The sequence below is a fragment of the Halichoerus grypus genome, chromosome 4 (assembly GCF_964656455.1).
Source record: "Halichoerus grypus chromosome 4, mHalGry1.hap1.1, whole genome shotgun sequence".
In the NCBI taxonomy this organism is placed as follows: Eukaryota; Metazoa; Chordata; class Mammalia; order Carnivora; family Phocidae; genus Halichoerus; species Halichoerus grypus.
In genome coordinates, this window is record NC_135715.1 from 67,404,575 (window position 1) to 67,414,439 (window position 9,865).

Sequence of the window (9,865 nt, forward strand, 5' to 3'; positions counted from 1 at the left end):
GACTTGACAGGCTATTGGTGGCTCCGAAGATGGAAGGTAACCACATGCCCAAGGAATGCAGGCAACCTCTAAAAGCTAGAAAAGGCAAGAAAACCAGTTCTTCTACAGAGCCTCCAAAGAGGAATGCAGCCCTGCCAACACCTTGAATTTAACCTGCTCAGAGTGATTTTTGGATTGATAACTTCCAGAACTTTAAGATGATACATTTGTGCTGTTTTTTAAGCCACTAAGTTTGTCATAATTTTGTACAACAGCAATAGGAACCTAATATAGAAGTTTCCTAAAATTCAATATTAATGGATGTAACTCTTGCTTAGTTATTTAATTCTATTTCCTTTTTTTTTTTTTTTTTTTTGTAGTTGTAGAGAAGCAGATTTTAAAAGAATTAGTGGTACTTTGAGTCTCAGGAGTTCTTGTATGAAGACACTGAGGCTTCAAATTGGCCCCTTGGCCTAGAACTGCACAGGAGGGAATGGTGGGTCTGCGGAGGAGGAGAGCAGACCTGGAGCTAAGTCTCCATGCACAGAGTTGCTAATGCAGCGTGGTTCTTTGCCTGAAAATGACACTGAAGTTCTCAGCACTGAGGATAAAATTAGCTAATCTATTTTGCTTCATGAAAAGGACAAGGAAATGATATAATCTTTAAGAACAGTGGAAGAGTATGCACAATTCTACTTAAAATAGCAATAAGACAATTGTTCTATTGTGTCAAATTACTAGATTATATGTTATCAGATGAGATTTTATTTTTCATTTTGGCATTTTTGAAAAATTCAACGTGCTTCTAAAGACAAAAAGGTCAACAAAATATTGAATGTTAGTATCAAAATAGGAAAGTGGATCTAATACATTTGAAATGGGAGGAAATTTTCTGGGACATGTGCTAAAATACATCCTAGAGTTTTCATATGATGCACCAAAAAATTATGATTTAATGAGGGCTAAGAAACTACCTCAAAACTTTCCAAAAACTTTCACACTTTTGTGTGTACCTGAAATTTCCACATTATTTGCTCATTTTGTTTGAGGCTTTAATGGCCAATGTTAAAGTGAAAATATATAGAGAGACAGTTTCTTAGTCAGTGTTTTCAGGAAACCTAATCTTAATGTGCCTTCCAAGAGCTCTGAACTTCCTCTGTCTGCTCTCAGAGCCCCTGAGATCCACTGCATGTCACCCATTCAGAGCCAAGGATCTGGCTTCCTACCACACACCTCAAACTCAACATGTGTCAAACAGCCATTCAAATCCTTCTCCACCCCAACCCTGTCTTTCCCCCATCCATTCAAGCTGGAAAGCTCAGTTATCCAGAGACGCCCCACCTTTCCTCTCACCACTTCCAGCTCATCACCAAATCCTCACAATGCCTCCTCCTCTGTATATCTCTCTGGTCCACACACTCCCTTCCATATCCAATTCTGGAGCCTCCATTCATCTCCTTGGTTCACATCTAAACACTCATCAGTCTCTCCTAACCAATCTGGTCAATGAAAAGGATTTATTACCACAGGATTTATGGAAAGGATTTATAATCAATATTTCATTTAAAAATATTCTGCATCCGTGTTACCTGAAAATCACTGTGGGAAGGCATACCCCTTGTTATCAAGAAGTTTAAAATGAAGTGGGAAACAATAGTAATGTATAACAATCATAAAAATTACTACAGTTAACATTTACTGAGTATCTCCTATATTCTTGACATTATTACAGATGCTTTCTGTGTATTGTCCCTAATAATCATAACAGCCCTACAAGGTAGGAACTATGCTCATTTTACAGATGAGAAAATGGAGGCTCAGAGATGTTACTAGTTTGCCAAGATCTTGCAATCTTAAGGGGAGTATAAACCGTATATTCTTTTTTTTTTTTTTTTAAGATTTTATCTATGTATTTGAGAGAGAGCACCAGCAGCAAAGAGAGGAAGAGGGAGAGGGAGAAGCAGACTCCCCACTGAGCAGGAGCCCAACACGGGGCAATCCCAGGACCCCGGAATCATGTCCTGAGCCAAAGGCAGATGCTTAACCGACTGAGCTACCCAGGTGCCCTAAACCTGAGATTCTTAAGGGCAGAGGCTGTAATTCAACTTTTTATTTTCTATTAATGCCAGAATAAAAGAATTTCAGACAAAATAGCAGCTGGCTTTGTAAATAATCATTAACAGTCTAAGTCAGAGGAAAACTATATCCTTTAAAATGGTTAAACAACTTCCATACCAAGGCCTCAGGTTTTCCCTATTTATGTTTGTGGACTTCTTTTCTCCCTGATATGCCTTTGTCCTATAATTTCTAGTTACTCTGATAAAGAAAATATATGGAGCTAATGAGAATTACTCCACAGGAATGTTGGGAGAACTTAATAAAAGAATGCTTATGGATTGTCTACCGCAATGCCTGACAAATAGTAGACCCTCTATAAGAAGTAGTCAATACAGCTTAATGGCTAAGAGAGTGGGCTCTGTAATCAGCCTCTTGCTACTACTTTACAAGCTGTGTGACCTTGGCTAAATCACTCAACCTCTCTGAAACCTGCCTCCTTACATGTAAAATGTGGCTAATAATATAATATTCATTCAATGGAATCAGATTTGGATAACGCATGTAAAGCACTCAGCCTAATTTAGTAAGGACTCAATAAATACTAGCTTTCAGCTGTTATCTCACCTTCTCCCCCAGAAAAGCAGAGTTTCAACAAAAGTGTTACAGTGAAAAAAGAAATCAATGTCTGATTTTAATCCACTGCATTTATATATACACCAATCTGTTTTGCCAGAAGCTCACTGGCTCATCATCTGAACAGAAAGATATCAAATCATGAGACTTAGGAACTCAGAGAGAATCTTATCTGAAATCCAGCTCGATCTGGCCAAGTTTAGAAATGAAATGGAGGTTCATAAAAGGAAAATTGACTTCCCAATGTTGTAAAGCTTGTTTAACATAGATCCAACAGTAGAATCTAGATCTCTAGGCTTGTAATCTCATGCTCTTTCAACTACTAAGAAATGCACACCTTTTTAAAAGTCAGTTCAGCACCATCTCATATATTAGAAATAATAAAATGATTTACTAGTCATATTGTTCCAAAGTGTTTGACTGACTATATTAATTTAAGTAAACTCTCTATAGCTAAGTTTAAAATTCAAGTAAAAGCAAATTTATATGTTCCTGAATATGTGTTCATATTCCTTAAAAACAACATTAAAATATGAATACTCCTGTGAGTTAAAATTTTTAATGTTAAGTGAATTTTTTTTAAATCAGTCATTAAATTCAGAAAGCAATTGACATTGATTAAAGTAAGGATGATCAACAAAACTTGGAAAAATAAAATAAGTATTTTAAAACCCTAAATCACACATGTTTTCTGCCCATAGGAAGATTCCCATTTCCTGATGGGGTAGATCACAAAGGAGCTTCACTACACACAATCTTCAACTATATCACCTTGGAATTAATAGTTTTAAATGTGAAACAAATGCGAGGCACACAATAAATACGCTCATTCATTATCCAATGACTATCAATCGAGCACTTCTTTGTTCCAGTAATGGTGGTAGAAGCCAGAGTCATAACGGTAAAATAAGACATGGTCCCTGTCCTCCAGAATCTTAGAAGATAATAGGAGAAGGAGACGAGAGATCAAGAAACTAAAATTCAGGGTAATGGACATCAACCCCTAACATTTAGGATAACTGATACCAATAGCTAATATTTATTCAACACATATTAGGTGCCAGGTAATATGCTAAGCACTTCCAACTTTCAGGCTGTTTCACAAAACTCTATGAGATGGTTGCTATTATTAGCCTCATTTTCCAAGTCAGGAATCTGAAGCCAAGAACTTACTAGAAAGTAGGGGATGTAGGAATCAAGTCGCCATTTGCTGTGTCCAAGCCCCATCTGTTAACAATGAAGACCACTGCCTAAGTGATAGATGGAGAAAATACTGTGCCAAAGATGAGGGGCTGAACCCAGTCGTGGTAGATAAGGGATCAGGATTCCTAGAAAACAAATGAACATTAAGAGTTGACAGGGATTGTGCCAGTCAGAGAAGGATAAGAAAGACCTTCCAGGTGGACAGACCAGTATAAGAGGAACCACTTTCCCACTGACCTGAAAATTACCCTAAAAACATGACCTTCAAGTCCCTTCATGGTATGGCCTAGACCCACCTCTCAACACTACTCTTAGGCCTCAACTACAATTTAACATTTTTAACTTTTTTTTTTTGCCGATAATGAAAACTTTATTGAAAAACTGACACCAAAATATGAGATCGCTGTTGTAAACCTCAAAATTAAGCATAATTACATTATCTTGGTAGATTAACTGGAATTACTGAACTGATAATGCTTTCTGCAATATAACACAAATTCAAGAGGTTGTGTGGATCATTAGTGTTGCTTTCTTCTAAATGAACACCCCTCTGTGAGTCTGGCCTTTCCTCCTGTTGGCTGGCACAACACTGTTGAACAGCCTACACAAAGAACCAGCCTCTGAGCATGGCTGAAAACCGTGGTAATCTTGTAGCAATCTGGACATTTTATATCCATAAAATAGGAATTTGGGCTCTGAACTTTTTAACATTTTTAACATTTAACATTTTTCAGAGAACATTGCTTCACAGAACCAAGTTTACCTTCCTTGCTGGGCCTCTGGGCATGCCATTCTTCTGTCGAGATTAGAACTCTGCTCCTAGGTAATGCTTAGCCATTCTGCAGGTCTCAGCATAGACACTGTTTACTCCAGGAAGTCTTCCAAGAGCTCTGTCCAGGCCCTTCTCAAATTGCATTTAGGGCCCCTATCATTCATGCCTATGGCCCCCTGCATTTCTGTCACCACAGCACTAAGCAGAATGTTAAATCCACATTCAAACATCTACCTTCTCTCTGATACTGAAAACTCCAGTGAGCAAGGTCTGTTTGACTCATCACTGTAATTCCAGAACCTGGCACAATGCCAAGCACGTAGTAGGCACTCAATAATTATTTGTAGAATGAGTTAAAATATCTAAATTTGTAGAGTAATATCCCCACCTTGTGGCCTTTTGGAAGACTCTGATAAAGTCATGATACCCTGCTGTTTTCAATACCGGAAGCACAGGTAGGCCCTGGCAATCCTTGCTCCACGCACTGAAGGAAATGAAAGTAAAAGTGATATACCACCTGTAAGGTCCATGCTTCCTACCTTTAGGTGACGCAGGGCAGAAGAAATATTTGGAAGGGAATAAACCTGAAAGTGCTGTTGCATACAGCAGTGAAAGTACACTCAAACCAGACAAACCAGTTCCCTTGTCTGCTTCCGTTTTTGAAGCGAAAGATTTTATTCAGGTTTGCCTTCTGGAAGGATGTCTTCCAAGCACATATTTCCTCATGGACTGAGTCATTCTCAGTCAGACTCACAACCTTCTTAGAACCATAGCACCTCAGATGGAAGGAAAGAGCCCATATTTCAGAAAGAAAGCACCCAGCTAGCAAGCAGCACTGCTAGACCAGAATCCAAGCCAGATGGCTGCTAAACCTCAGTTGGGTTTGATAATAATTAAACAGTGATTAGTTAGTGTGCCATGGAATGTACTGATGGCATTTATTATTGTTATTATTTTTATTATTATTATTATTGACTCATCATAATTAGAATGTAATTTTTTTATGAATGATACAAAAGTGGGTGGTGGCACATAAATTAAAGCAATGCCCAAAAGGGGATGCTTTGAAAATGTGTATTCATCCCCAAAATAATAATCTAAAACTTCAGAATCTTGGACAATTTTAAGAGAAATGAGGCTTAAAGGAAGACTCATTCTAATTAAAATGAATACAAAATTGAAAAAGACTTTGACTTCCCCTAAATAATGATCCCTAGCACCTCCTGCAGCACTTCCTGTGCACCATAAACTGGATTTACATGGATTAATCTACTTGCTTTCACAAGCTCCCCAGTACTGTAAGTAGATGCTGTCGTTCATCTCATTTAAAAAGAGGAAGATGGGCGCCTGGGTGGCTCAGATGGTTAAGCGTCTGCCTTCGGTTCAGGTCATGATCCCAGGGTCCTGGGATCGAGTCCCACATCGGGCTCCCTGCTCCGCGGGGAGCCTGCTTCTCTCTCTCTCTCTCTCTCTCTCTCTCTGTCTGTCTCTCATGAATAAATAAATAAAATCTTTAAAAAATAAAAATAAAAATAAATAAATAAAAAGAGGAAGAGACCGAGCAAAGGGGGCTAAGGAACTGCTTAAAGTCCCTCGTGAGTAGACGTGGACCTGAGATGTAAGGTGCCTGAGTGGAGAGCTCTTACTTCTGTGGCCCTTTGCAAAGTGAAAGTTAAACCCTTCCTTTCTGTCAGTTTGTCACCAGAAAACCTTCTTTTGAAGATGTGTTATAGTAATGACCTCACTTCCTTTCAGACACTCTGTGGATATTTTCTTAGTCTTTTCACTTAATAGAGATTTCTGGCATAGAAATAAGCCACAGTAAAGTCAAAACCACACTGGATTTGGTGTTGAAATACACAGGCTTTGGAATACTTGGATTTTCTAGTTTAGCAAAGGTCACTTAACCTCCTTCAAAGTTTCCTAATCTGTAAAATGAGAGCAACACCTATATCATGAAGTTGTTGAGAGAGTTTAATGAAATAATATATTTTAAAAGGCTGGGACATGGTGGGTGCTCAAATATTTTTTGGTTCTAATGGAATGATTTTTCTTGGATTCCACAATACCCTCGAAAATTGGCAATGGCCCCTCCCATGCAAGAAGCCTGAGTATAAGGAGTTGGTCATTTAGACATTGGATTGATAGAAGGAACTTTGTGACTATTTTCAAACATTCTTGAAGGCCTTAGCAAAGTCCAGCAAAATATTTTCCCTCAATTTGGTCTCCTAAGCATACCGAATCCAGCACATTTCTGACTATGGGCCTACATTTGTTTAGCTCAACTTTATTTATTTATTTTAATGATTTTATTTATTTATTTGACACAGAGAAAAATAGAGAGAGAGCACAAGCAGGGGGAGTGGCAGGCAGAGGCAGAAGGAGAAGCAGGCTCCCCGCTGAGCAGGGAGCCCAATGCAGGGCTCAATCCCAGGACCCTGGGATCATGACCTGAGCTGAAGGCAGATGCTTAACCGACTGAGCCACCCAGGTGCCCTAGCTCGACTTTAAAAAGTTAAATGACTCTTTAAGTCATCATCAAATGTAGAAGAAGCAAACAAGCCCAAATGAAAACATTCTTCGTGTATTTTTCATGCAGAATCAATCAACCCATGATGAGATTCATTCATTCAACACTCAGCAAACATTTATTGAGTGCCTACTATATTTGTTTTTAATAAAATAGAATGCCAGGTGTTCAGAATATTTGAAGATTGGTAAAGTTCATTTAATTGCAAATATTTTTATTCCCTCTCCAATCATTCTCCAAGAAAGGAATTCAGAGAGTGACAAGCTTAATCTGTCTGTGAAAAAGCATAGAAATGACAGAACTCTCCAAAGTGACAACCTTCCTTTGCTAATGAGGTCTCCTCTCCCACAGCCTCCTCACTACATTTCCTTTGGTAACAGACACCTTCCTGTTCTGAATCAGCCACTTATATAATATGTTTAGGATTATGAATAAGTTTCTTTACCACACACTCTGCCCGTTGGCACAGCCCAAGGACATGAAGTCAAACAAACAGATATTAGGCAAATGTTCTCTTATCTCTTGCCATAGAGATAAAAGAAAAAAAATGATTGAAAGAACAAATGGAGCCACCTGCTCTGAATTTTAACCAAAAAAATTAGGAACCTAAGGACTTTGAATACTGCTCTAAGCACTGAGGGCATTTCCATATTACCTTGTTCAGGCAGGTATGCCTTAAGAACCAATGTTTAATTCAACAAAGCCTTAACTTTCCCCTCCTTTACTAATCTATAAAAGACGGGGGATATTGGCCTTTCACTCATCTGTGGGTCAGGGAAATGGACAGAGGCAAAAGTGCTGTGTAAATTGAAGAAAACCACCCCAGTGTTCCATGAGTTTTACTGTATAGTTTCGACCATAGAAATCTCTTATGCCCTCTATATTGATTGGTTTCAGAAGACAGGAGAGGGAATAATGAGAGGTAGGATGGAGTACAGGCAGAATAGTGTCCCCCAAAGATGTACACATCCTAATCTCTGGAATCTCTGAATATGGCCCCTTATATGATAAAATGGACATTATAGGTATGACCAAATGAAGCATCTGGAGGTGGGAGATTATTCTGGGTTATCTGGCTGAGGCCAATGTAATTGCAAGTATCCTTACAAGAGGGAGTAGGAAGGTCAGAGTCAGTAATGGAAGTAATGGAAGATGGGATGGTAAAAGCAAGAAGGTGGAGTGACCCAAGGAAGAGACCCTAAGCCAAGGGGTGCTGGTAGCCTCTGGAAGCTGGGGAAGGCACGGAAACAGATTTTCCCTCAGAGCCTCCAGCAAGACCCAGCCAGTGAAACTGGTTTCAGACTTCTGACCTAGAACAGCAAAATAATACATGTGTGCTGTTTTAAGCCACTGTGTTTATGGTAAAAATGAAACGGATACGAGTGGGAAGCTATGTTCTCTAGTGAAAAAGAGCAAAGGACTGAGGGTCAGAAAGACTTTGGCTCTGGTTTTAAGTTTGGCACTACTAGCCATGGGACCTTAAATGAGTCACATTACCTCTCAGGACGTTATTCATACACCACAGGGTTTAACTCTGGCTAAAGCTTTAGTCCCTTCTTGCTAGCCCTGAGAGTCTATGATGGGCACAATGCTAAGAGTACAGAACCACTTAACATCCTCCTCATCCTCCAGATGATATTCCAAAATTTAGTTTATATTCTCCCTGCCATTCCACCTCAAATGACTCTATAGCCAGGTCACAAATCCGACATTAGCACTAAAGATACAGTGGCATACAAAATTTATGTCTAAATCCTGGAATGTATTTGCCTAGTACACAAGATTTTTTAAACACATGGTGCTTGCCTTAGGTAGTTTTATTTTGGAGAAAGAGCTTCTTAGTTCTAGCCAAACATATGGTCTGGCAGTTCCACTACACCCACTGAGTGTTTATCTTCTCTGCTCCTGTGCAATAATTTTAATAAAAACTCTGTACCAGCCTTCACCCCAGGTGGTGAGCCAGCCCCACCTGTCTCTTCCTGACAGACTGTTGAACATGGATGCCTTCCAGCAACTAAAAGTCATTATTTTGCCTCCCCAACCTTTCTGCTTTTGCTCCAGGTAGCTGTTGCACAGAGTAGTATATTTAGAAACATGACGTCAGCTATTTCTTATCTTGCCATCTTTGAGATGTCCTGTGTCTTGGAATTTCCAACAAAACAGATCCCTCTTTGCAGCACTCTCCATTCTAAACACACAAAAGAAAATTAAATAGACTAAAGTAATCCCATTATTTTATCTGTGTTTCATCTTCTTCAGAATAAATAAGCCCGCCCAGGCACTTGGTGCTGGAAGTAAGCTGAGGAGGACAGCCAGGTGATGCTTTGCCTTTCACTGGCCCTGTACAAAGGATTTTTTTTTTTGGTCTGAAACTGAGCTGTTAATTGCTTTTAATCAGACAGATCCTATGAGAACATTTTCACCAAAAATCAAAACAGATGCCAAAATATACTGAGTATACGTTTAAGAACCAGATTCCAGGTACTTAGCAATTCTGAGAGTTCATGAGAGCACTCACTGTATTTTGTCAACAAAGAAATTTCTCCTGCCCTTTGTGAAGCTAGCAAACACGAGGATAAGAGAGAGTTAGATTTTTATATTTTTTTTCTCTCAGACTTTTAGAGGGGCAGGTTTTCTATATCGACTATCGTGAGGAATCTGGAGCCTCTGAAAGCTTGAATAATAATATA

At 39.0% G+C, this 9,865-nt stretch overlaps 1 pseudogene; it reads right to left on the bottom strand.

The window, feature by feature from the left end:
* Nucleotides 1-4,222: 4,222 nt before the first annotated feature.
* On the bottom strand, nt 4,223-4,550 carry LOC118519258 (small ribosomal subunit protein eS27-like pseudogene; annotated as a pseudogene).
* Between the last annotated feature and the right edge of the window lie 5,315 nt (nt 4,551-9,865).